The sequence below is a fragment of the Cyclopterus lumpus genome, chromosome 24, assembly GCF_009769545.1.
Source record: "Cyclopterus lumpus isolate fCycLum1 chromosome 24, fCycLum1.pri, whole genome shotgun sequence".
NCBI classification, from domain to species: Eukaryota; Metazoa; Chordata; class Actinopteri; order Perciformes; family Cyclopteridae; genus Cyclopterus; species Cyclopterus lumpus.
The window spans coordinates 21061937-21089764 of NC_046989.1; the positions used below are offsets into that span (position 1 = coordinate 21061937).

Genomic DNA, 27828 nt, shown 5'->3' on the forward strand with positions numbered 1-27828 from the left:
ACGTCAACCATGTCTTAACATCACCCTGGCGTCTAGCCCTTGAGGATAGGGGTGTGTTATCTACAATGCGCCTAGTCTTTGAAGGAGGGTTAAAGGCGACAAAATCATCATCATCATCAGCAGCCACTTTATTTGCAGCAATAGATCGGCGCACCTGAGTGTTGTGTATGGCAGATAAAGGAATATTTAATCCTGCTAGTGTCTTTAAAAAAATAGCCCAACCAATAGGTCTGGAACTGTCTAAAACATTATGTGTGGCTGTGACACTTTTCAACAGATCATACATGTGTGAACCTCTGACAGTTTGACTATTAATGATAATCTCCCCACTATCGGTCCATGCTACGATATTGCCTGAATTGGTCAAAGTATCCAAAATACACTTGGCATGCTTCCTGCTTTTTTTAGGCATGTGTTTTAGAACATTACCAAGAATCAGAGTATTTTTGGGGTCAATATCACCCCCATCCCCAGGGTCACCCTGTGTGTCGGTGATGAGTCTTGAATTGTCGGGGCTGTCGCCGGGCGGGAGTGATAGAGTCAGTACATTCTTTTCACGTTCCCCTTGTCTCACAAAGGCCAAGTATCTCTGTAAAATACTGGCATACTGTTTTGCTTTCTCGTACATGTCGGTGTCGGGCTGATTTAATACAGCAGTCATGGCTCTATCGAGGTCATTTTGCACTGCCTGTCTTATAGATTCTGGTCGAGGGTCCTGCAGAGGTTGTTTTAAGGAATCCAGCTGATACTGGGGCACCAGAAACATTTTTTGGGTGTGCTCCATTTGTCGTGGCTTCACCTACCCCTGTTGATTAGATTAACTATAAAAGGAATAGCGGCCCCTAGCAGTGGTAGTAAAAAAAAACCAGTCTGATTGAGGGTCTTCTTTTTGTTGGCGGATTTGATCTTTTTATCTGCAACCAGTCTAATAAGATTATTTTTCTTCTTTAAGAGGCCTTACTGTTTGTTAGTCAATGGGATATTACCTTGTAACACATTGAGGGCTATCTCACACAGAGCATTGACAAAATCCTTGTTGGCATTACCCACAATGACCTTTCTCATCCTAGGTGAAGATTTATATATCAGCTCCAGCATAGACTAATTCCTCTGCATACGTTGTTGACATATCTAATAGCGCTTGTGTTTTTTAGAAATATACACAACGGTTTGTTCGGACAGCAAGGCGGTTCTGAGTCTTAAATGTTTGGGAGTCATGGCTTTATAATCTATGAGAAGATACCCATAAGCGGGGGTTGTTGCATCATCAAAAGCCTCTAAAAAATATTTAGTGTTACCAGGGAACATTTGTCTGGCCAATAACATGATCTGCCCCTTATCCCTAGGATTTTTTAAATAAAATGAGATAGTTGGTGTTTAAACTAGTAGTACAACTTGCCTTACCCTAAATAAACAAATTATGTACTAAATATATACAACTGAGATTTATATGGTGCACATATTTGGTAAAAACGTTTTGAACCTCAAGATTATTGCTTGCATCGTTCATTAAATCATCTATGATGAGCAGGTTGTTTTTGGCTTGAGGCAATAAGACATCGTCACATAGAGACTCCGGTATCCCGTTTACTTTATTATATACTTTATTTTAAGGAGTTGATTATATATAGGCTGCCAGCACGAATAAATATAAACAACATTATCAATGGTGTGTGAAATAGTCCTCTCTGCGTTCGCTATGATGTCTTTTACAAAAAAAAGTCTTTCCACAGTTTGAAGGCCCGCTCACGATGAGACTGAAAGGATGCTGTAAACGAATATCAAATCCCTGGTCTATGTTAGTATCCATAAGGGAGGGTGGTGTAGTCTGATAATACCCTCCGCTTGTTGTACACCACACAGACTTTCTTAAGGACTGTGTCGTTTTTAAGATGGAATTTCTTTTTATCCCTCTTGATCGTATCCGACGTGGTTATCAGGTTGGGGGCCGGGTTATTCTGATTGGCTACAAAAGCATGCACTAGACCAATCAATGACTCTGGGGTGACAACAGCCGCATTTCGAGCATTTAGTGTGACCCCCTTGCATTTGACAGTTGTCTTGCCAAACAGCGTATTATAGCCGTAGCATTTGGGCCCACCCGATACAAACTCTGTGATATAGTCCTCCTCAGGAGAACCACACACACGTCACCATTGTTCAACTCATCAGTCAAATCACCACGGTATGGACCCAGGGGCGGCACCCTGTCACCAGCCTGAGATGTGAACGCAACACTGTCAGTGTCACAATACAATACACGGTCCTGCAACACGTCAAGTACATCGTAAAGGATTAGTCTGGCATGGGCGGTTGTCATTGCTCCTATAAAGACATTCACATCCCTTATACGGTGATTATATCTGATTTTGCTGGGATCGAGCCGAATGCCCTCTTTGGTGTAGTAGTCCTCCACATATTTAGCCCTGTCATCAGGTGTTTTAACGTGGCCTGGATATCCTGAGGCCTCCTGTTTACATTTTAGAAATGTACTTACATATCCCTTAAACAATGTGTCTGTCTTGTTGGGAAAATGCCACACTTCGTCAATGGAGACAATCAGGTATCCCTTTTCGACCGCTTTCTGAAGTTCAAAGGAGACCCACACCCCCGACAGCTGCCTGTCACTGTCACTGTGTGTACAGGCTGAAGTCTGATTCAATGTCTCAGCGCAGGTGGCACACAGAGGAAACATGAGTTTCCCCAGACATCTGTAGGGTAAGACGGGATGAAACAAGCCTCTTGGGGGGAGGACAGTACATTTACAAATCCAAAATAGTTATCAATACACTCAAAGTTGCTAAAGATAAGCTGGGGGTGTCCGACGGGGTACTGTTTAGAGTTCTGAACAGTGGGATACAGACTAGTGAAGTCATAGTATCTAATTTTTTCATCCACTGCTGTATTGACCATGTGGTACAGCTTCATAGCATTGGTGCGCCCTCCAAAGAGAGCCTCACTGGGGTTTAGCCTTTCGCGCTTTATGTATGTGGACAGAAATGCTTGTACAGGAGCACTGCTTTGTTTTAAGGAGGTCCACTCACACTCCCACATCACTGTCACTTGCATACCATGCTGGGTTTGTAGGGCAACTACTTTGTCCATAAATGCTTTGTACTGTCTGCCATATGTTACTTTAGCAACAGGATTCACATGACTTGACACATGACATTTCACACACCCGTGGTAGAAACAACCGGCAAATTCGTAGCCCATGTTGTTTGCAGCATTATAACCATCCACATAGACTGGGGGAAAAGACTGCTCCCCGTGATTGAGTGCATGCTTGATCTCAATGTTCTCGACATGCGCGACATATTCAAGCCACTGCATGGATACATCATATTATACTTTGTTTTGGGGAGTGTACACACCCTCGTACGTCAGAGCTACGGTGTCTTTTGGTAAAAACAATGTTTTGAATACACCCATACTACTGGAAGCCAGCGTGGTGAATGTGAAAGGATCTAGCTGTGTGCATTCCATGAATGAAACTAGTCCGATAGGTTGTGTATGCTCTGCGCAACACTTCAACATCGTTGACACAATAGCGGCGGAGCTCCACTTGGAAATCAAATGTCTCCTCACACACACTGTTATACCAGCCCATGAATGCTGTCTTGTCACTAACATCCATCTCATGAAACCCATAGTATGAGGGGTCTGGGTATCTGCCAACATAGTACTCATTGTCTCGCGTGTTGAAACGATGTGGGAAATAGCCCTTTGCCATGTCCTCAAAACCTAGGGCCTCGGGAGTCTTTGACAGGCGCATGGGGAGAAAACTGAAAGAGTCAATCCATTGTTGTTGGTACCCCTCGTCGTACATTAGTATGACACGACTGCCTCGCATGGTCACATTAGGTGTGATGCCCTGTTTGACAAAATACTCTAGCAGAATATAGTTGTCAAAACCTGATGCATTGTGGGCCATGAATGTGTACCCCCTATATTTTGGCTTGCGGTACCGCTGTACAAAGGCATCAACACATTTTAAAGTGGTGAAACAAAACTTGTCACCTGACATCCATAGCGCATACAAAATTAGCCTCATGTTTACCCTTGTGAAACCGTGTCTCAAAATCAAACAATATATAGTTTGTCTGAGCAGGTTTCTTTTCAACCGGTTGTATGAAGCAGGCATGCGGTTCATTGCTCTCCATCAGGGGCTCCCCGCAGTGGGCACATGAGGGGGTTGTGCACTTGTGTGGTTTTTTGGCTATCTTGTATGTTTTACCACAGGTCTCACAGTATTTGATTGTCTGGCACGGTATTACACCATGAACAAGCTCAGACCTCTTCTGCTGATCAAGACAGAATTTGGATTTGCATATTCGTTTACAGCTGTCACACTTCAGGGTAGCGACGGAACGGGTACGACATTCTGTTGTGAAACAAACATTACATCTCTGTACAGTTATGATATAGAACGGATTCATATGTCACATAGCAGTAGTTGCATACATATGATGCTCCGTGTGTTGTCAATCACATAGTAGTGGTCATCATGTAAATATAACCATACTGTCTGGGGGTTCGGTGTCTCATGAGTCTGGAAACACTGCAAACGTTTACGCCCTACATTGTGATGAAAGATTATGATCTTTACACCCAAAAGATTTTCAAAAGCCGCCACGTCAGAGAATGCAACACTATGCATGGGATCAAAACCGTCTGAACTCTGTAACTGCTTGGCGCATGTCAGCTTGGCAGCCTCTGATGTTTTCGGCTGTTTATGATGTGCCAAACACATTGAGAAGCAGAGATTGTTCCCTCTATTACCTGAATTGTACAGGCAACGACCCTTCTTTGAAAGGATTTCGTCATATGTGACACGCCCTAGTTTTAGACGCCCTCCAGCTCCCCCACTACTGTTTTGTGCTACTGTGACAACTAGCTCCAGTTCATCGTCGCATATAGACTCATCATTGCTTTGGATAACCTGGGCAATCTGCTCCAGAAATAGGTCTACATTATATGCATCGCTAGCGTTTAAAATGGCTTGCACATCACTGGCCAACAATGGTCCACGCAACACTACATTCAATATGCTCCCGGCGGGGGCTGTGTCTACAGCCCTATTTATTATACCGCCCACAGCATCGCGCACCATGTCAGGGATGCGGTCTATTTCTTCGAGTATTATGTTTCCAAAATCAACCCTTTGTCGTAGTTCAAAAGCATTGAATGATGGAATTGTCCTAGTGTGAATAGGTCTCGTAGATCCCTCCCCTGAAGTAGAAGCCACCACCCCATCCGGTTCCCCTCCACCCACTTGATGTGTCTCAACCACTCCTGAGCTGATATCACCACCATACGACATCCTCAGTTCCCCAATAACCCCACTAGATGGGGCCGTTACAGTTGCCCCAGCACCTGCTGCAGGTAGTGACAAAATGCCCCCCCTCCTCCTCCTTCTCCTCCTCCTCCCCCTCCTCAACCAGTTCCCTATCAACCCCGTCACCCGGCCGATCTCCAGGGGTGCAGGAGTCTACCAGTGGTGGGGGCGTATCAACGTGCATGTCATTGATGTGATCCCCGCTTACACTGGTATCCTCCTGTATCCCTGGATCGAGCACAGTTTCTGAGACTAATGGGTGGTTATCCTCCACCACCGCCCTCCTCCCCGCAGATACCCTCATAGTCCTACGCATCTCTAGATCACATAATATCAACCACCTCTGCAAGCCCCTCTCTGTCAATTCTGTGAATGTCGATGTACGCGTATCAATATTTGTCGGGTCTGGGGACGGATGGTGTATGGTGGATGTAAACGAACCTACGTCCCCATACACAACTGTATCTGATGCATTATACTCGTTTACACCCCCCAGGATCCGTCCGGCATCGGCACGCATTGTCATACGATTATCTACCGCCTGCATCATTATAAGTTGCTGCGCTCGTCTGGCGCTCAGCTCGTCATGTGTCGAAGGTGTGGTATACTAATGTATATTACCATTATTAGTTGTGTGGGTTATCCTGTTAGGTTGGATATTAGCATCAGAATTATTATTATTATTATTATTAGTGGTGATCTGATCATGCACCCCACTACCAAATGCCGATACTGTACACCGTTTTAACACCTTTCGTGGTGGTAGTGATGCCATCTTTTATATCTAATGTGTAACCATACACACGCATATATGTCATACACAAGCTTTTAATATTATATATATATATATATATATAAACACAGATTATGACACCTTTAAGACACCAAAGGGCCTTATCATAAACCGTCTGCTCGTCTAATGAGTATCTGTAACCCTGGCATGATCGTCTATGGTCTTTCGTATGCTCAGATCGGTACTGGCCTGGTCACTGGCAATTTTTGCCAACATATCCCTGAGCTCCCCAACCTCACTTCTCAGGGCTGTGACCTGAGTGTTTACCCCCCCACACAGACAAGACCCCTTAGTATCACTTGCACTGCACCCTTCTGGAGTTATGGTATATGGCTCCCAGTTCTAGGATGCCTGCCAATTGTCAATAAGTGTGCAGGTTCTCTAATTGAGAATTACACGGTACCGACTCTATTTGGGGCTGTATGTCATTTAGATTCACATACGCATCCTGCCGCAGAGCCAATTCTTGAAAACAGGGCCGTAAGCCGTTACCTGATGGTTGGTCAGGGAATAGCTGTAACGGATCTCCCAACACAGCATTCGCACCCCAAGCGATGGATTCTGCAGGAGCACATGCACAGTCTTGATTGTCCCCCGGGATGATCTCCTTGTTGTTGTTGGTGGTGGTGGATTCTTCTCCAGGCTGTGATGGGGCCTGCTTCTTCTGTTTCTTCAGTGTTCTGAGACATAATATTAATAAAGTGATTAATTAAAATAATTTATTATTTAGTTAAGCCCTGTACACCATTAGTTACATACACACCTTGGGAATTTGCAGATGGTGCTCCGTTTTCAAAATCCTGCGCAAGAAAAGCAAAGAATCACTACACTGTAAAGACCATGAATCATTTTTATATATATATATATATATATATATATATATATATATATATATACACATATTTCTGAATCATGCTAGTTAGCCACTAGGCCTGTAGGTACCTTCTGCCTCTTTTGTTTGTATGTAAAACAGGAGTTTCATCCTCTGGGGCCTGTGCTCCTCCACGTTTCACACCCAGCACATGTCTGTGTTGTGTTGTTGAAGAGCTATAACCGACATGATTTAAGACATAAGTTTTGGTTGGAAATACGTAGTTTGAAAACAAAAATGCAGAGGTTTTAATACAAAACAAACCTGTTTGATCTTTTACATGCATCTTTACTACCTCCAACCGCTCGTTTACGCTCCGATTTCAAGGCACGTGGTCTTGTAGACTTGGACTTCTGAATATCTGTCACCGAGCAAGTAAACACATTTGAAATAAAACCAGGACACATACATACATACATACTCCTACGTATTGTTCGTTATTACATACAGTATGCCTGTCTCGATCTCTTACCTTCTACTTCTTCATCCGACGAATAACCCCCGTTTTTCACCCATTCGATCCCCCCACTCTGCGATCACAGGCCAGTATGAATCTTGCGGTGCCGGGCCTATAGCATATGTGTATAATACGCTTAAGAAAGAAAGATTAACCATGCAGTGTTGTACACTAAGATATCAGAACATACTGTACTCACTCCATGGAAGAGCTCCGTTCATTCTGTACACGTGAGTTCTGGTTCTTCCCGTTGTTGTTGGGTTTTTTTCTTCTTTTTTCAGGGAGTTTTTCATGGGAGAAAGAAAATGTGTTGTATGTGTTAGTACTTTTCTCTGGCCGCTAGGTGGAGCCCTGGGGGGAGGGAAACGAGCGTATGGCTCCACGGAGATCTTTTCTTCACACTCTTATTCAATGGAAGGAGGAGGAGCAGGAGGAGGAGAACATGAGGAGGAGCAGGGCAAGCTCGCCACAACGATTACAGTAATGTGCCTCAGGTCACTGGAAAGCACCGCACTGCCCCGGACCAACAACACAGTGGGAGGCGGCAGATGGGGATGGTATACTGTGCGTCAGGAAAAGAGTTTGTTGTGGGAAGTTTATATGGCTTAAAACCCTCCTGGGAACCGAGGGAAATAGTGTCTTCCAACTTCTTATTTTTTGTGCGATTTCCTTAAAGTAAAAAAAAAATAGATCTTACAATTTTGAAAATTATTTTATTTTTTTATTTTACGACATGCCCACTGTAGTGGACCACCGGACACTTTTCGTGTGAAAAGACAGACACATATAGAAGATTTAAAAAAACAAACATCTAACCCCTCCCCGGGCCGGCTGCTGACGGGCCTGTCCCGGCGCAGGTCCGGTCCTGGAGTTTGCCTTCACTTTGGAACAGGCTGATGTTTCAATCGCATCCTCTTCTCGAAAGTCACCTTCTTTTTCTGAATTTGGGGGTGTATAGGTAATGCATTTTACAGAGAGGAGAATGCGATTCCAACAGGCTTTTTAATATACAATATACAACATCATCGCCAAGACTTTCAGTGACACAGCGTCCATTTAATCCTCTGTCGAAGCTCTCCCGAAGGGTTCTTCCCGTTGTTGTGGGTTTTTTCAGGTTGTCCCCCCCCCCCTTGGGACAGAGGAAGAGAAGAACATGTTTTGTATTTAGTACCTTTGTCTGACCGCTAGGTGGAGGCCTTACCCTTCGAATGGGGGAGAGGGAAACGAGCGTATGGCTCCACGGAGATCTTTTCTTCCACTCTTTTTTTTCAATTGCTAAAACACTAAGACCCATTGGCTGAACAAAGTTCTCAGTTGCCTGAACTCATTTAGCTAATTGTGCAGACTGTTGTCAATAGCTTAAACTATTGCACACGGTAAAACACAATTTGCAGATCTCACTTGGATCTCACTTTTCAGCAAAACTCTAAACACATTCTCATTCTCAAAACACATTCTGCACTCCAAAGCACACGTCATCCATACCGGTACACATAAGTGGCAACAATCAAATACAGATAGAGAAAACACAATCACTCAAAATTGAACAAATGATGTGACACGACCAATACGAGTGCTCTGGCCTGACCAGCCCAAAGACAAGAAGAAGCACATCGATGACATGTTGACTCCTTTGATTTTTGTGCCTTTTACTGTAGTATTGTATACTGTAGTAGGCCTACAGTGCATTGTAGGCTGTGTAATGTACAAGATAAACGAATTGTACGGCCTTGAACATCGTGCTTTCCATTTGTTACAATAACAGTACTGACTGCTCAATAGATTTTGACCGGTTGCAGGTTCATATCAACAAAGAACAATAATTGCAGTATCACAGAGACCAAGGACACGTTTGAGAGCTGCAGGTACAGTACTGTAACAATAGGGGTACAAGGAGGAGGAAGAACAAAATAAATTGAAAACAGCAAAGCACAGTAGTAATTTCTGATCAATTTTGAGCTACTGTAATAAAACATGTTTTCGTTCATATGAAGTTTGTTTTGAGATTAAAAATCTACTTCTTCCTGGGAACTATATGTTTAGAAACAATGTGTTTTCTATTTATTGGTGTATTGTTTACTGACTGCTTGATAGTGTATACTATTTTGATCAGTTTGTTTACGATTTGAGAGCAGTGTTTGATTTTGAGCACAGGTAAATCTGTTTTGAGGCGAAAGTTTCATTTTGCAAGAGAGTTCAGAGGTTTTGTAAATAGTGCTCGAAGATCAAGTTTTGTGTTTACAGTTTTGAGAAAACGGGAGACCGCTTCAAGAAATGTGTCTTAGCAAACGAGAAAAACTGTATTCGATTCAATTCAAACGGTCAAGTTTATTTTCACAGGTACAGCACCCCAAAATCACAAAGTACACATTTGCCTCAGAGGGGCTAGGGTTACCATCTGTACACACACACGAGCGACATCCCTGTCCGTCCCAGGACCTCGCATCTCATCAGGAAGGAAAAAAAATAATCAAAAAACTTTCACAGGGAAAAAAAGGACCCTTTTGAGAGAGCGACAGAGGAGGATCCCTCTCCCGCTGTACGTGCCGGTCACCTTGTTTGTTGCGGTTGTAGTCCAGGAAGATGACGGTCTTGGCGTCGGCGCGATCGCTGACGTCGCCGGCCGCGTGCCACGTGCTCAGGAGCAGCACGTTCTTGCTCTTCTTGGCGAGGTAGGAGACGAGCGTGGCGGTGGGCGTGAAGGCAAACTTTGACGAGAAGACGTCTCTCCGCTTGGACGAGAGCCTGTTCTTTCGAACCGTGCCCACCACGGTGTTATCCCTGAGCAGGTGCAGCCTCGCGAGTTCGTAGGAGGTGAAGAAATTGTCGCACGTGACGTTGCGCCCCCTCAGTCCCTCGGTCACGTCGAGCACGACCCTCGTCCCCAGGTTCTTCTCCGGGGGTCCGCCGCTGCCGCCGCCACTCGACTTTCCGGTGTAGACTTGCATCTTCCAAGCGTAGCTGGATCTGGCGTCGCGGGCCACCCACGACTTGATGCCATATTTCGCCGGCTTGCTGGGCATGTACTGTCGGAAAGGACACCGACCTGCATTTATTTTTTTTGTTTTGCAGAGAGAGAAAGAGAGAGAGAGATAAAATATACAAAACACAGACGGACTTTATTGGACCGGCTCGACTCCCAGGTCGCGGTCGTCGAAGCGCAGCAGTCTGGAGTACGCGTGAAAGCGTTTGAGCGGCATTGTGGCGCCCCACAGGCTAGCAGCGGCCTCGCCCCGGGACCTGTACACACCCGCTAAGATCAGCAGCCCCACGTAGGCCCGCAGGTCGGTCTCGTCCATCCTTTTCCAGTCGTCGCCGTATTTTCGCCTGCCCTCCAGATTGGTCATCTCCAGGACGATCGTTTCGACGTCCGGCGAGACCAACATGCGGGACCTAGCGTACGCCGTGGGCCCTTTCTCTCCTCCTCCTCCCGGTAGTCGTCGTCGTCTCCCGAGAGTTTCGCACCGAGCGTCCCTCTCGGTCGTACGCCTCCGACGACCACGATATTTCTCCGTCTTTCGACAGCAAGGTCCGTCTTTCGCCTCGAGAGGCGTCGTCTCCATCTGCCGAGTCGTCTTCTTCTCCTGCCGAGGCGTCTTCTTCTTGTTCTCGTTCTTCATTTTTCTACTTCTTCGTCTTCTTCTTCTTCTTTTCTTCTTCTTCTTCTCCTTCTCCTCCTGAAGGTGACGCATCGCGCACTGGGTCGACCAGCATTTTGACATCTGAATTCTGGCGAAACGATGCGCAGTCACGGTGTCTTTGGCAGAGCGGTGGAGAGGACCACCGCGACAGCGTTCTTGTTCTTCATCATCTTCATCTTCTTCGTCATCTTCTCGTTCTTTGTCATCTTCTTGTTCTCGGTCTTCTTCATCTTTATCTTCTTTGTGTTCTTTTTGTCCTCCTCCTCCCGAAGGCGATGCTATCGTGGTTTGCGGAGGTGTAATCTCTGTGACGTGGGTCCTTTTGACCCGGGGGGGTCGGACGACGACTGGGGAAACGTCGTGGGTCGGTTTGACCCCGGAGGGACGACGATAGGGTCGTGAGACGTACTCGCTGTGAAGTGGGTCCTTTTGACCCCGGGGACAACGGGATGGTTGTATTATACATGCGTGTGTATGGGTCGTTATGACCCCGGGGGGGGTGGGGGGGGGGGGACTTAGTCTCCGACGTAGAGGGACGACGAGAGGGTTGTGAGACGTACACTCTGTGACGTTGGGTCCTTTTGACCCACCGCGGGGACGACGGCCGCGAGATTTGCCGAGACGTAATATCTGTGACGTGGGTCCTTTTGACCCGGGGCGGGGGGAGGGATGACGACGACTAGGGAAACGTAATCTCCGACGTTTGTCGGTTTGACCCCGGAGGGACGACAATAGGGTTGTGAGACGTACTCGCTGTGACGTGGGTCCTTTTGACCCCGGGGACGACGGCCGCGAGGCGGTTGTGAGACGCACGCTCGTCTGTGGGTCTTTTTGACCCGGGGGGGGGGGACAACGGAAAGGATGTATTATACATGCATGTGTATGCGTATAAACAGTCCCGGGGTCCAAATGACTATAAACAGATATAGTCATTTGGACCCCGGGACAACAGGAGGGTTAAATAAACGAAGTGGTCTGAGATTGGCAAATTGATCTGCAAGGGCGGCCAGAAATGTAATGTGGATAAGATAAAATAATATAAGATAATCCTTTATTAGTCCCTCAGTGGGGAAATTACAGGATTGCTGCCATTGCTCACAGTAATAAGTACAAGTAGTATAATAACAGAAATAAGATAAAAGAGTAAAAACAAGAAGAATATTATATATACAGACGTAGAAATAGAATAAAGTGTATAAAATAAAAAAAATTAAAAAGTACTTAAACGTATTAGTATTGCACCAGTGGGTGGGCTAAAGTGCTGTTCAGTGCGAAGTCCAAAGTGTTCGAAGTGTTTGTGGCCTACTGGGAGCTCAGCTTGTTGTGCAGCCTGACAGCAGCGGGGAGAAGGGACCTGCGGTACCTCTCCCCCAGACACCGGGGATGAATCAGCCGGTGGCTGAAGGAGCTGTGCAGCGCTGCCAGAGTACCCTGCAGGGGGTGGGAGGGGGGGTCCATCAGGGACGATAGCTTGGCCATCATCCGATGTGTTGATGGAGAAGAGGAATGGAGCCAGAACGGTTCCCTGTGGAGCCCCTGTGCTGCAGGACACCCGATCTGACTCACACTTCCGTATCCGCACATACTGTGGACGGTTGGTGAGGTAGTCCAGGATCCATGCAGTGAGGTGGTGTTCCACCCCGGTCTGCTTCAGCTTGTCCCTCAGGAGCAAAGGCTGAATGGTGTTGAAGGCACTGGAGAAGTCATAGAACATGACTCTCACAGTGCTTCCAGCCTTTTCCAGTTGAGAGAGGCATCTCTGCAGCAGGAAGATGACGGCGTCATCCACCCCGATGCCAGATTGGTAGGTGAACTGAAGTGGGTCCAGGGATGAGCTCACCAGGGGGCTGAGATGGACAAGGACCAGCCTCTCCAGGGTCTTCATCAGGTGTCAACGCCACCGGCCTATAGCTGTTGAGGTCCTTGGGCCGCGGGGTCTTTAGTACCAGTACCACGCAGGATGTCTTCCATAGCTGTGGTACTTTCCCCAGCCTCAAGCTCAAGTTGAAGATGTGCTCCGCTATCCCGCACAGTTGTTCTGCGCAGGATTTGAGGAGCCTTGAGCTGATGCCATCTGGACCCGTGGCCTTCCTCACCTTGATCCTCCTCAGTTCCTTCCTCACCTGGTGACGGGACACGCTGGGGGGTGTTGTGCTGTGAGGTGTTGGAGTGGGGGTGGGTTGCCGGTCGTAGAGTGCTGAATATGAGAGGTGTGAAGGGGGGTCAAGTGCTGTAGAAAGGGGGGAGGGGGGTAATCCGCAGGGGGTGCAGATGATGGGGGCTGCAGCAGCCGCAGCAGGGAGGTCTGGGTGGGGGGAGGGGTGGATGGCTGGTCAAATCTGTTAAAAAATGAGTTCAGATCATTCACCCACTTATGGTCCCCCTCAGGCTGTTTGTTGAGCCCCTTGAACCCAGAAATCGCCTTGAGGCCCTTCCAGACCCTGATGGTGTTGTTGTTCTGCTGCAGCTGGTCCTCCATCCTGGTCCTGTAGACATCTTTACCCTCCCTGATCTCCATCCTCAGCTCCCTCTGCACAGTCCTCAGCGCCTCCTTGTTGCCAGATCTAAAGACCCTCTTCTTCTCCTTGAGGAGGGCCTTTATCTCTGGAGAGATCCAGGGTTTGCCATTTGAGAAGCACCGTACAGTCCTGGTGGGTACGGTGTTCTCAACACAGAAGTTGATATAGTCTGTGATGTAGTCGGTGAGACCGTCGATGTCTTCCACATGGGCATCACTGAATACCTCCCACACAGTTGTCTCAAAACATTCCTTCAGAGCCTCCTCGGCTCCATCGGTCCATTGTCTAACTGTGCGGGTCACAGCTGGCTGCTTCTGTGCAAGAGTGGTGTACACAGGCAGGAGGTGCACCAGGTTGTGGTCAGATCGGCCCAGGGGAGGGAGAGGTGATGATGAGTATGCCTCCTTGGTGTTGGCATAGAGGAGATCCAGTGTCTTATTGTCTCTGGTGTGGTACTGGGTGAATGTGGGCAGAGTGGAGGACGGAGGGGCATGGTTAAAGTCCCCAGAGAGAAGGAGGAGGGCATTGGGGTGATCAAAGTAGTGCTTTTTGAAGCATACACCAAATCATTTTGGCTGCTTGGATTTACTGGCTTTTCTCAATATGACATTTAAAATCCATTCCAGTATAAGAACAACTTGACCTGGTCAATAATTCTGCGTCACCAAGGTTCCACCGAGACTTGAACTCGGGTCACTGGATTCAGAGTCCAGAGTGCTGACCATTACACCATGGAACCCAGAGTTCAGGCCTACTCTTTATGGATGAAGATACATTTGTCAATTCTTAATCACATTTGCCAACTCCCATTTCCCTTCACTCAGATTTTGTGTTTATATGTAAGGCCCTATTTGTGCATTGGTGGTATAGTGGCTAGCATAGCTGCCTTCCAAGCAGTTGACTTGGGTTTGATTCCCAGCCAATGCAGTCATACGAGCTGGTTGTTCTGTGTCAGTTGATGGCAATGAAGTGGTGATTGAACATTTTAGGGATAATGTCTTAAATAAACGAAGTGGTTTGAGATTGGCAAATTGACCTGCAGGTGCGGCCAGAAATGTCATGTGGATCATCAAAGTAATGCTTTTTGAAGCATACACCAAATAATTTCGGCTGCTTGGATTTACTGACTTTTCTCCATATCACATTTAAAATCCATTCCAGTATGAGAACAACTTGACCTGGTCAATAATTCTGCGTCACCAAAATTCCACCGAGACTTGAACTCGGATCACTGAATTCAGAGTCCAGAGTGCTGAACATTACACCATGGAACCCAGAGTTCAGGCCTGCTCTTTATGGTTTAAAATACATTTGTCAATTTTTAATCACATTTGCCAACTCCCATTTCCCTTCACTCGGATTTTGTATCTATATGTAAGGCCCTATTTGTGCATTGGTAGTATAGTGGCTAGCATAGCTGCCTTCGAAACAGTTGACCTGGGTTCGATTCCCAGCCAATGCAGTCGTACGAGCCGTTTGTTCTGTGTCAGTTGATGGTGATTGAACATTTTAGGGTTAATGTTTTAAGTAGAAATTTTGGGAGTATTTATTTTTCAGACAACTTTTTACTTAGCCTCGTTACTATTTCATTTTGGTTTGTTTTCATTCCGGCTCGTCATCGCTCAAAAACACACTCAAAAAAACTTAGCCAGATAAATCGCGCCATCCGGATAGATTGAATTTGATTCTGGTTGGATGAGAAGTATAAACATATACCATTCCGACACCCTATTGGTTTTCTACACGATGCACGTGCAGTTGACAAAAATAAACTGTTAAAAATCACGTCACTCTGCAGCAAGGACAGCAGAAAAGCCTCTTACAAAGATGTCCGTGTCAGAGAACTCGAGCGAAATATCCCACTCCCAACCAAGTATTGATGGTAGCTAGCTGGAGAGAGAGATGCCAGCCAGTAGAAAGTGATGACATCACATGCTTAACAGCATGCATTTGGGTTTGATATGGGGGCTTCCCCACGTGGGGGGTTCCCCCCGTAGGGGCTTCCCCACGTAAGGGCTTCCCCATGTGGGGGGTTCCCCCCGTAGGGGCTTCCCCATATAGGGGCTCAACCATGTGGGGGCTTCCCCATATCAAAGCCCTTACAAGTTTCTTTGAGCACTATTTATAGTACTCCATCTAATAGTTATTGAGGTTAAATTGTGCAAATGCTGATCAGCCTTCCACATGGTTAGCCACATGGTTAGCTGGAGACAGAGAGGCCGGCCAGTAGAAAGTGATGACATCACATGCTTTATAGCATCCATTTGGCTTTGCTATGCATGTGACATCACATGTGCTATAGTATCCATTTGGCTTCGCTATGCATGTGACATCACATGTGCTATAGTATCCATTTGGCTTCGCTATGCATGTGACATCACAGTCACCTTGACTAAAACTACCTGCTAACCACTGACCCACAGTCGCTGCAAGTTTAATGCATAAAAATACAAGTTTCTTTTGAGCACTATTTATAGTACTCCATCTAAGCCACTCTTCTCGTCCGGGTGCAGAGTTTTTGTTTAGTTTTTTTTAGAGGGGTGGGGCTTGGTCTGTTGCAGAAGTAACAAAGTACAAATACTTCGTTACTTTACTTAAGTAGAAATTTTGGGAGTATTTATTTTTCAGACGACTTTTTACTTCTACTCCTTACATTTTCACGCAAATATCTGTACTTTCTACTCCCTACATTTTAAAAATAGCCTCGTTACTATTTCATTTTGGTTTGTTTTCATTCCGGCTCGTCATCGCTCAAAAACACAAACAAAAAAACTTAGCCAGATAAATCGCGCCATCCGGATAGAGTGAATTTGATTCTGGTTGGATGAGAAGTATAAACATATACCATTCCAACACCCTATTGGTTTTCTACACGATGCACGTGCAGTTGACACAAATAAACCGTTAAAAATCACGTCACTCTGCAGCAAGGACAGCAGAAAAGCCTCTTACAAAGATGTCCGTGTCAGAGAACTCGAGCGGTGGAGGTTGGTCTGTTGGTTAAAGTGTGTTAATTAATGAGCAGGGAGAGGAGCAGTGAGAAGAGCAGGGAGAGGAGCAGGGAGAGGAGCAGGGAGAGGAGCAGGGAGAGGAGCAGGGAGAGGAGCAGGGAGAGGAGCAGGGAGAGGAGCAGGGAGAGGAGCAGGGAGAGGAGCAAGGAGAGGAGCAGTGAGAGGAGCAGTGAGAGGAGCAGGGAGAGGAGCAGTTAGAGGAGAAGGGAGAGGAGCAGGGAGAGGAGCAGGGAGAGGAGAAGGGAGAAGAGCAGGGAGAAGAGCAGGGAGAGGAGCAGGGAGAGGAGCAGTGAGAGGAGCAGTGAGAGGAGCAGGGAGAGGAGCAGTGAGAGGAGCAGGGAGAGGAGAAGGGAGAAGAGCAGGGAGAAGAGCAGGGAGAGGAGAAGGGAGAGGAGCAGTTAGAGGAGAAGGGAGAGGAGCAGGGAGAGGAGCAGGGAGAGGAGAAGGGAGAAGAGCAGGGAGAGGAGCAGGGAGAGGAGCAGGGAGAGGAGCAGGGAGAGGAGAAGGGAGAAGAGCAGGGAGAGGAGAAGGGAGAAGAGCAGGGAGAGGAGAAGGGAGAAGAGCAGGGATAGGAGCAGGAGCAGTGAGAGGAGCAGGGAGAGGAGCAGGAGCAGTGAGAGGAGCAGGGAGAGGAGCAGTGAGAGGAGCAGGGAGAAGAGCAGGGAGAGGAGAAGGGAGAAGAGCAGGGAGAGGAGCAGGGAGAGGAGAAGGGAGAAGAGCAGGGAGAGGAGCAGGAGCAGTGAGAGGAGCAGGGATAGGAGCAGGAGCAGTGAGAGGAGCAGGGAGAGGAGCAGGAGCAGTGAGAGGAGCAGGGAGAGGAGCAGTGAGAGGAGAAGGGAGAAGAGCAGGAGCAGTGAGAGGAGCAGGGAGAGGAGCAGGGAGAGGAGCAGGGAGAGGAGCAGGGAGAGGAGAAGGGAGAAGAGCAGGGAGAGGAGCAGGGAGAGGAGCAGTGAGAGGAGCAGGGAGAGGAGCAGTGAGAGGAGCAGGGAGAAGAGCAGGAGCAGTGAGAGGAGCAGGGAGAAGAGCAGTGAGAGGACCAGTGAGAGGAGCAGTGAGAGGAGCAGTGAGAGGAGCAGGAGCAGTGAGAGGAGCAGTGAGAGGAGCAGGGAGAAGAGCAGGGAGAGGAGCAGTGAGAGGAGAAGGAAGAAGAGCAGGAGCAGTGAGAGGAGCAGGGAGAAGAGCAGGGAGAGGAGTAGTGAGAGGAGCAGGTGCAGTGAAAGGAGCAGGGAGAAGAGCAGGGAGAGGAGCAGGGAGAAGAGCAGGAGCAGTGAGAGATGCAGTGAGAAGAGCAGGAGCAGTGAAAGGAAAAGGAGCAGTAAGAGGAGCAGGGAGAGGAGCAGGGAGAAGAGCAGAAGCAGGGAGAGGAGCAGGGAGAAGAGCAGGAGCAGTGAGAGGAGCAGGGAGAAGAGCAGGGAGAAGAGCAGTGAGAGGAGCAGTGAGATGAGCAGGGAGAGGAGCAGGGAGAGGAGCAGTGAGAGGAGCGGGGAGAAGAGCAGTGAGAGGAGCAGTGAGAGGAGAAGGGAGAAGAGCAGGAGCAGTGAGAAGAGCATGAGCAGTGAGAGGAGCAGGGAGAAGAGCAGTGAGAGGAGCAGTGAGAAGAGCAGGGAGAGGAGCAGGGAGAGATGCAGTGAGAAGAGCAGGGAGAGGAGCAGGAGCAGTGAAAGGAGAAGGAGCAGGGAGAGGAGCAGGGAGAGGAGCAGGGAGAAGAGCAGGAGCAGTGAGAAGAGCAGGGAGAGGAGCAGGAGCAGTGAGAAGAGCAGGGAGAGGAGCAGGTAGAGGAGCAGTGAGAGGAGCGGGGAGAAGAGCAGTGAGAGGAGCAGTGAGAGGAGAAGGGAGAAGAGCAGGAGCAGTGAGAAGAGCATGAGCAGTGAGAGGAGCAGGGAGCAGAGCAGGGAGAAGAGCAGTGAGAGGAGAAGGGAGAAGAGCAGGAGCAGTGAGAGGAGCAGGGAGAAGAGCAGGGAGAGAGCAGTGAGAGGAGCAGGTGCAGTGAAATGAGCAGGGAGAAGAGCAGAGAGAGGAGCAGGGAGAAGAGCATGAGCAGTGAGAGGAGCAGGGAGAAGAGCAGTGAGAGGAGCAGTGAGAAGAGCAGGGAGAGGAGCAGGGAGAGATGCAGTGAGAAGAGCAGGGAGAGGAGCAGGAGCAGTGAAAGGAGAAGGAGCAGGGAGAGGAGCAGGGAGAGGAGCAGGGAGAAGAGCAGGAGCAGTGAGAAGAGCAGGGAGAGGAGCAGGAGCAGTGAGAAGAGCAGGGAGAGGAGCAGGTAGAGGAGCAGTGAGAGATGCAGTGAGAAGAGCAGGGAGAGGAGCAGGAGCAGTGAAAGGAGAAGGAGCAGTGAGAGGAGCAGGGAGAGGAGCAGGGAGAAGAGCAGGAGCAGTCAGAGGAGCAGTGAGAGGAGCAGTGAGAAGAGCAGGAGCAGTGAGAGGAGCAGGGAGAAGAGCAGGAGCAGTGAGAGGAGCAGTGAGAAGAGCAGGGAGAAAAGCAGGAGCAGTGAGAGGAGCAGGGAGAAGAGCAGGGAGAAAAGCAGGAGCAGTGAGAGGAGCAGTGAGAGGAGCAGGGAGAGGAGCAGGAGCAGTGAGAAGAGCAGGAAGAGGAGCAGGAGCAGTGAGAGGAGCAGTAAGAGGAGCAGGGAGAAGAGCAGGAGCAGTGAGAGGAGCAGTGAGAAGAGCAGGGAGAGGAGCAGGAGCAGGGAGAGGAGCAGGAGCAGTGAGAGGAGCAGTGAGAGGAGCAGTGAGAGGAGCAGTGAGAAGAGCAGGGAGAGGAGCAGTGAGAGGAGCAGTGAAAGGAGAAGGTGCAGTGAGAGGAGCAGGGAGAAGAGAAGGTGCAGTGAGAGGACCAGGGAGAGGAGCAGGAGCAGGGAGAGGAGCAGTGAGAGGAGCAGTGAGAGGAGCAGGGAGAGGAGCAGGGAGAGGAGCAGGGAGAAGAGCATGAGCAGTGAGAGGAGCAGTAAGAGGAGCAGGGAGAAGAGCAGGAGCAGTGAGAGGAGCAGTGAGAAGAGCAGGGAGAGGAGCAGGAGCAGGGAGAGGAGCAGGAGCAGTGAGAGGAGCAGTGAGAGGAGCAGTGAGAGGAGCAGTGAGAGGAGCAGTGAGAAGAGCAGGGAGAGGAGCAGGAGCAGGGAGAGGAGCAGGAGCAGTGAGAGGAGCAGTGAGAGGAGCAGTGAGAGGAGCAGTGAGAAGAGCAGGGAGAGGAGCAGTGAGAGGAGCAGTGAAAGGAGAAGGTGCAGTGAGAGGAGCAGGGAGAAGAGAAGGTGCAGTGAGAGGACCAGGGAGAGGAGCAGGAGCAGGGAGAGGAGCAGTGAGAGGAGCAGTGAGAGGAGCAGGGAGAGGAGCAGGGAGAGGAGCAGGGAGAAGAGCATGAGCAGTGAGAGGAGCAGGGAGAAGAGCATGAGCAGTGAGAGGAGCAGGGAGAAGAGCAGTGAGAGGAGCAGTGAGAAGAGCAGGGAGAGGAGCAGGGAGAGATGCAGTGAGAAGAGCAGGGAGAGGAGCAGGAGCAGTGAAAGGAGAAGGAGCAGGGAGAGGAGCAGGGAGAGGAGCAGGGAGAAGAGCAGGAGCAGTGAGAAGAGCAGGGAGAGGAGCAGGAGCAGTGAGAAGAGCAGGGAGAGGAGCAGGTAGAGGAGCAGTGAGAGATGCAGTGAGAAGAGCAGGGAGAGGAGCAGGAGCAGTGAAAGGAGAAGGAGCAGTGAGAGGAGCAGGGAGAGGAGCAGGGAGAAGAGCAGGAGCAGTCAGAGGAGCAGTGAGAGGAGCAGTGAGAAGAGCAGGAGCAGTGAGAGGAGCAGTGAGAAGAGCAGGGAGAAAAGCAGGAGCAGTGAGAGGAGCAGGGAGAAGAGCAGGAGCAGTGAGAGGAGCAGGGAGAAGAGCAGGAGCAGTGAGAGGAGCAGTGAGAAGAGCAGGGAGAGGAGCAGGGAGAGGAGCAGAGAGAGGAGCAGTGAGAGGAGCAGGGAGAGGAGCAAGAACAGTGAGAGGAGCAGTGAGAGGAGCAGGGAGAGGAGCAGGAGCAGTGAGAAGAGCAGGAAGAGGAGCAGGAGCAGTGAGAGGAGCAGTAAGAGGAGCAGGGAGAAGAGCAGGAGCAGTGAGAGGAGCAGTGAGAAGAGCAGGGAGAGGAGCAGGAGCAGGGAGAGGAGCAGGAGCAGTGAGAGGAGCAGTGAGAGGAGCAGTGAGAGGAGCAGTGAGAAGAGCAGGGAGAGGAGCAGTGAGAGGAGCAGTGAAAGGAGAAGGTGCAGTGAGAGGAGCAGGGAGAAGAGAAGGTGCAGTGAGAGGACCAGGGAGAGGAGCAGGAGCAGGGAGAGGAGCAGTGAGAGGAGCAGTGAGAGGAGCAGGGAGAGGAGCAGGGAGAGGAGCAGGGAGAAGAGCATGAGCAGTGAGAGGAGCAGGGAGAAGAGCATGAGCAGTGAGAGGAGCAGGGAGAAGAGCAGTGAGAGGAGCAGTGAGAAGAGCAGGGAGAGGAGCAGGGAGAGATGCAGTGAGAAGAGCAGGGAGAGGAGCAGGAGCAGGGAGAGGAGAAGGAGCAGGGAGAGGAGCAGGGAGAGGAGCAGGGAGAAGAGCAGGAGCAGTGAGAAGAGCAGGGAGAGGAGCAGGAGCAGTGAGAAGAGCAGGGAGAGGAGCAGGTAGAGGAGCAGTGAGAGATGCAGTGAGAAGAGCAGGGAGAGGAGCAGGAGCAGTGAAAGGAGAAGGAGCAGTGAGAGGAGCAGGGAGAGGAGCAGGGAGAAGAGCAGGAGCAGTGAGAGGAGCAGTGAGAGGAGCAGTGAGAAGAGCAGGAGCAGTGAGAGGAGCAGTGAGAAGAGCAGGGAGAAAAGCAGGAGCAGTGAGAGGAGCAGGGAGAAGAGCAGGAGCAGTGAGAGGAGCAGGGAGAAGAGCAGGAGCAGTGAGAGGAGCAGTGAGAAGAGCAGGGAGAGGAGCAGGGAGAGGAGCAGAGAGAGGAGCAGTGAGAGGAGCAGGGAGAGGAGCAAGAACAGTGAGAGGAGCAGTGAGAGGAGCAGGGAGAGGAGCAGGAGCAGTGAGAAGAGCAGGAAGAGGAGCAGGAGCAGTGAGAGGAGCAGTAAGAGGAGCAGGGAGAAGAGCAGGAGCAGTGAGAGGAGCAGTGAGAAGAGCAGGGAGAGGAGCAGGAGCAGGGAGAGGAGCAGGAGCAGTGAGAGGAGCAGTGAGAGGAGCAGTGAGAGGAGCAGTGAGAAGAGCAGGGAGAGGAGCAGTGAGAGGAGCAGTGAAAGGAGAAGGTGCAGTGAGAGGAGCAGGGAGAAGAGAAGGTGCAGTGAGAGGACCAGGGAGAGGAGCAGGAGCAGGGAGAGGAGCAGTGAGAGGAGCAGTGAGAGGAGCAGGGAGAGGAGCAGGGAGTTCCCCCCCCCCCTTTTTGTTATTTAGTTCAGAATGCTCTTGTGTGTTTCATGGATATTTTGTTCACTTTAAGCAATACTGTAAAACTTTTTCTGTTCTATCATACTGTAAACAGTATTTCTACTGTACCTCCTGTAGTAAACAGTAAAGGGAAACAAACTGGAATGCTTTTGTATGTGAATATTACATGTGGACATACAGTTCCCAACCAAGACATTTAGTGTAAAAACAGTAGATTGCACGTTTTGCATGCAAATATCTGTAAAACTGAAACATTCTATGCAGTTTTTGTAATGTCAGCAATAGCCAGTATTTTGAAACCTGGTGTACTTTGATTGACTGCAAGGACCTTGTGAAGTGAAAACAAGAGTTATTCTTTGACAGAATAATTTCATTTTGAGTAAGATTTCCAGTGTTTTGGTAAAGTTAGTGTGTGCAGAGAAAGATGTGTTCTATTTTGAAATGAAGATTTAGTATATATTTAACAAAATGTGTTTTTGAGAAGAAAATTATCCATTTGGCCAATTGTGGTTTGTAGGTGTGAGTCTGTGTTAAGAGTTTAGAAAAAGTATCTGAAGTTCGGGTAAGCGCTTGTTAGCGATTGAAATGCAGTGCGCAAAGCCTGATACATAAAACAAGCATAATAAGCTCAATACATAATATTTTACAACTAGAAAGAGCATTTCCTGCTGAAAATGCGTTGGAATGCTAAAATCTGAAGAATGAAGCTGAAATATATAAAACAATAGCTGAAGAAAGCTGAAAATGGCTGAAAATTTGAAGCTTGAAGCTGAAATGTTAAAGAGAGGGAGGGAAATAGAGGGAGGGAAAAGAGAGAGGGACAGAGAGATAGGGAGAGGGAGAGAGAGAAAGAAAGAGGGAGGGAAAAGAGAGAGGGACAGAGAGATAGGGAGAGGGAGAGAGAGAAAGAAAGAGGGAGTGGGAGAGAGAGAAAGAAAGAGGGAGGGGAAGAGAGACAGACAGGGAGAGAGGGAGGACAGAGAGGGAGAGAAAGAAAGAAAGAGGGGAGAGGGAAAAGAGAGAGAGAGACAGAGAGAGAGAGACAGACAGACAGACAGACAGAGAGAGAGACATACAGACAGATAGAGAGACATACAGACAGACAGAGAGACAGACAGACAGACAGACAGAGAGAGAGACAGACAGACAGACAGAGAGAGAGACAGACAGAGGAATGAGAATATATGTGTGTGTGACTCTTTGGGCTTTTATTTTGAAAGGGAATACAGAAAGACAGACAGCCTGTAGCTACTCTGTGTGTGTGTTTGTCTGTGTCCTCTTAATGTACCTAAAACCAGAATAAGTGTGAGACTGCTCTAATTAGCTGCACCTGTGTCATGAGTGACACAGAGTTTTTGCTTTGAAGAACAAGAATCCCTACGTTTTGATCCATAAATGGTGTAAAAAGAGTAAACGGTGTGGCCGTAGTGACGATTTACAAATCTTTTTTTCGTACGATCCTGAAGCTTCACTCCGCTCTAGCGATGACGTCACAGCTCTAAGCTTCCACTCACACAATCATTGACTTATTACTTATTATTAGTTATTAAGTTATTATTATTAGTTGGAATGCTGAAGCATTCCAACTAATAATAAGTATGTTACAACGATCAAATGATCAACAAAGTGTTTTTTATAACAGATTTCTATGGCTTTCTTGAAAAGTTACTCTATTGATTTAAGTGTTTTTTCTGTAATTGATCAGTTAGTAAAACAGTACTCAGTATTTGAGAACAATTGTCGAGTGTAAAAATATCTTGGCAGCAATACTGTCAGATATGACCTAATTTGCTTAAAACGTTGTAAAATATATGTTTTCGGTATTTGACATCTTTTTGATATGACTTAAAAGGTTAACGTAGTTAAGACGCCAACGTATTTGAACTCATTCACAATGTCAAGCTCCTCACCTCAGGAACATTGTATGTGCCACCTCTACTCTACTATATTTTTGGGGCGATTCATTTTCTGAGCCAGTTCTGATAATGAGTCATTGCAGATGTAAGAATTGAGAAGGCGTCCTGGACATCGGTTGCACACATTAAAATGACTGCATCATTTGCATACATTTGAATACTTGCTTTGTGGGAAACCGACACGACAGTCAAGGTGAAATGTGACAAGTGCAAAAGAAGCCGGCTTGAAGAATGTACCGGCCACTGAATATAAATATTGGGAAGAAGAAGGGCCATAACTCTGTCACGTATTATACATTGTTTTATTGTCTGAGCTTTGACTGCTAGGGACTGCCCCTTTTTCTGACGGCACATTATTATGAGAACCACAACAGTCCAACAATTTCCCACTTGATCGAGAGCTCATTTGTTGACGATATCCGAAAACATTGATTTGACAATAGAAACACTTGGTGCAACAAACAGCAGCACATGGGCAATTATTAATTTATTAATTATTAAGCTTAATGATGGCGTGAACACCAAAACCAGATTTTTTAAAAGTCTGAAGTCCTTCCCCCTCTGCATTACTTGCTTAGTTTATATTTATTAGTTTCTGACTCCCAAAAGCCAAAGTGTCTCTTTCACTAAATCATACACATTTAAGCTATCCTATGAAATCTTCTTTTGATAATTCAATAACAAATCTAATATTGTTTTACTTCCATTCACTGAGCCTACCCTGGAAGTATATTATAGCTTCTTCATGGGCTTCAAAGTTGGGGGTTAACTTTTTTGCTAGAGAACCGTCTACGTCAGTAAATGTTTCCCATTATAAACAATCTGGGAACTGTTAATATGTCTGTTATTCTTCTGTGATCTGGCTATATAGTCACATAGCATAATGATGCAAATGGGAGCCTTTCATGTATTCTAAAACATACAATTTACACATAGTAAAACTTCTTTCTTGAAGTTCAGTAAACATAATGTATTCCCTAGAATAAAAGGAGTGCTAACTCAGATTTCTTGTTTGTTTCTTGTTCCTCATTAAATTGGACTCTATGGGTGTATTATGTCATTATTCAGATCATTAGGGGCCCACAAATGTGTTTTCGTTAATTAGTTTTGTTATTGCTAGAAAACAGTAAGCCCCAGGTTGAAAGGTGAGATGATGCTGGCAGGAAGAGAGAGAGAGAGAAAGTGTGTGTGTGTGCGTGTGTGTGTGTGGCCCAGGGAGCAGCAACCACAACATACATTCACACCTCTAATTGAAGGCTGTTGCATCACTTCATCTAACTGGATAAAGAATTGTCAAAATACACAAGTGAGCATTTGTTTTTATTAAATATCATATTACATGACATTTGACAAAAGAAAAGGCCAGTGACATTACAGAACAGCAGTGAACAAACTGTTAAACATCTTCATTCCCCACACTGTCTGGAAACAATCAGGTCCTAAGTAATTTGTATATATAGATAGTCTCGTAAAACGGTGAGCATGTGAGCATTATATTGCACCTAATACAAAACTTTGATAGATCTGGGTTCATTTAATTGCCTCTTACTAGGGTTATATGTAGTCTATCCACCCATCTATTATCCAAAACCGCTTATCCTATTCAGGGTTGCGGGAAGAGGTGTGACATTGGGATGAAGGCAGGGTTCACTGTGGACAGGTAGCCGATGATTTATCTTAAAGTTCCTTTTTTTGGATAAGTCAAATATCATCCCACTCTTTATCTTCAATTTCTACACCAAAATCAATCATTTTCGAACGGAATATATGAATGTGTGAAAGTGGCAGGGTACAAATCAGGTAGAGATGGTAATGTGCATATATTACACACTGAAGGATGACAATTTCCATTCAGCATTCAAGATGATTATATTGTGCTGTGAACACACCAAGACAGTCTCACATTAATATATGCGTCACATTTTGACTGTCTGTGTTACGCTGGTCTAACTTGCTTGTTTTAGACAAGAATTACATTAATTGTGAACAGACAACCTGAAACTATACATCCTCACACACACTACTGTTTATATGTCACAGGACACAACATGTATAGAATCTTACATGGAACAATGTAATTCTCAGGCCAGGTTACTGACGCTACAATGGCGCTAAGACGCTAGTTAGCCGTCTTCTCTTTGAGTACTCAACACTTAATAACTATCTAAACATAGCACCGCAAAAGCAAGGAACATAACATAAATATATATGGCGCTTATGTACTTTTCTCACCTGTGAACACACCAAGACAGTCTCACATTAATATCTGCGTCACATCTTAACTGTCTGTGCTACTTGCTTGTTTTAGACAAGTATTACAGCGCCAGTCATGCCAAAACCCACTACTGCCACCTATTGGCGAACATGAGTATCGCCCTGCAGCTACTTTAGTCAAAGTCAAAGTTAGCTTTATTGTCATTTCTTTCATTTGTGCAAACATACAAAAGATCTGAAAGTATGTTTCTCTATTGTCCAACATGAAGTGATTGTAGTAATAATAATAATAATAATAATAATAATAAAGTGCAAAACAGATAACAACAACAACAAAGAACATGTAGACAACACATAAGTTAAGAACTATAAAAACTATGAAACTTTACATCTGTCATATAGCAGCAGTCAGACATGGAGTTCCAGCAGCATTTTGACATATAAGTCCAAAAGAGGAGTGGGAGAGTGGGGGAGAGTTCAGCTTTCTGACAGCCTGGTGGCCGAAGCTGTTTGAGAGTCTGGTGGTGCGAGCCTGGAGGCTCTGGTATCTCCTCCCAGAGGAGGGGAGGGGGGGCAGTGAGGCACCGATGATGCGTCCAGCTGCGTTCACTATGCGCTGCAGGGCTTTTTTGTTATAGTCCGAGCTGTTTCCACCCCACACAGTGATGCAGTTGGTCAGGATGCTCTCAATGGTGTTAAAAGGTGCACATGATGGGTGGGGGTTCTTGCCTTCCTCAGTTTCCGGAGGAAGTAGAGGCGCCTCTGTGCTTTCTTTGCCAGGGATGTTGTGTTGGCTGTCCAGGAGAGGTCCTCACTGAATTTGGTGCTGCTCACTCTCTCTATGACAGCACTATTGATGGTCAGTGGTGGGTGTTCAGTGTAGCCTCTCCGGAAGTCAACAACAATCTCCTTGGTCTTGCTGTTGTTGAGAAGGAGGTTGTTGTCTCCGCACCACGTAGTCAGAAGACTGACCTCCTTCCTGTAGTGAGCCTCATCATCCTTGGTGATGAGACCGACCAGAGTTGTGTCGTCTGCGAATTTGACCATGTGGTTTGTGCTGTAGGTGGTTTTGCAGTCATGAGTCAGCAAGGTGTGTGTGTGCTCAGCAGTGGGCTGAGCACACAGCCCTGAGGGGCCCCTGTACTCAGTGTGATGCTGCTCGAGGTGTTGTTGCCCACACATACTGCTTGTGGCCTCTCACTGAGGAAGTCCAGCAGCCAGTTACACAGCAAGGTGTTGAGCCCCAGCTGGTCAAGTTTGCAGATGAGTTGTTGAGGGATTATGGTGTTGAATGCTGAACTAAAGTCTATGAACAGCATTCTCACATATGAGTCTTTTTTGTCCAGGTGGGTGAGGGCTGGATGGAGAGCAGAGCAGATTGCATCCTCTGTGGACCGTTTGGCAAGGTATGCAAATTGGAAAGGGTCCAGGGTGGGGGGGGAGAATGGATTTGGTATGTGACATGACTAGCCGTTCAAAGAACTTCATTATTATGGGGGTATGTGCCACCAGACGATAGTCATTAAAGCCAGACGGAGTGGGTTTCTTTGGCACAGGTATGATGGTGGTGGCCATGAAACACGATGGAACGACAGCTTGTCTCAGAGAAGTGTTAAAGACATTCTTAAGCTCCTCTGCGCAGTCCTTCAACAAGGCAGACTTCATCTCTGGCTTCGCTATCAAGCAATCGCTGGACTTCCTAGCTCTCACTGAGACTTGGATCACA

The 27828-nt window shown here is 47.5% G+C and overlaps 4 non-coding genes across 4 annotated transcripts; 2 read left to right on the forward strand and 2 right to left on the reverse strand.

Annotated features, from left to right (window-relative positions):
- Nucleotides 1-14286: 14286 nt before the first annotated feature.
- On the reverse strand, nt 14287-14358 carry trnaq-cug. The gene has a single exon. It is a non-coding gene; the product is annotated as a tRNA-Gln (tRNA).
- A 116-nt stretch (nt 14359-14474) lies between these two features.
- trnag-ucc lies at nt 14475-14546 on the forward strand. Its single transcript has one exon. It is a non-coding gene; the product is annotated as a tRNA-Gly (tRNA).
- A 275-nt stretch (nt 14547-14821) lies between these two features.
- trnaq-cug lies at nt 14822-14893 on the reverse strand. Its single transcript has one exon. It is a non-coding gene; the product is annotated as a tRNA-Gln (tRNA).
- A 116-nt stretch (nt 14894-15009) lies between these two features.
- Nucleotides 15010-15081, forward strand: trnar-ucg. Its single transcript has one exon. It is a non-coding gene; the product is annotated as a tRNA-Arg (tRNA).
- Nucleotides 15082-27828: the final 12747 nt, after the last annotated feature.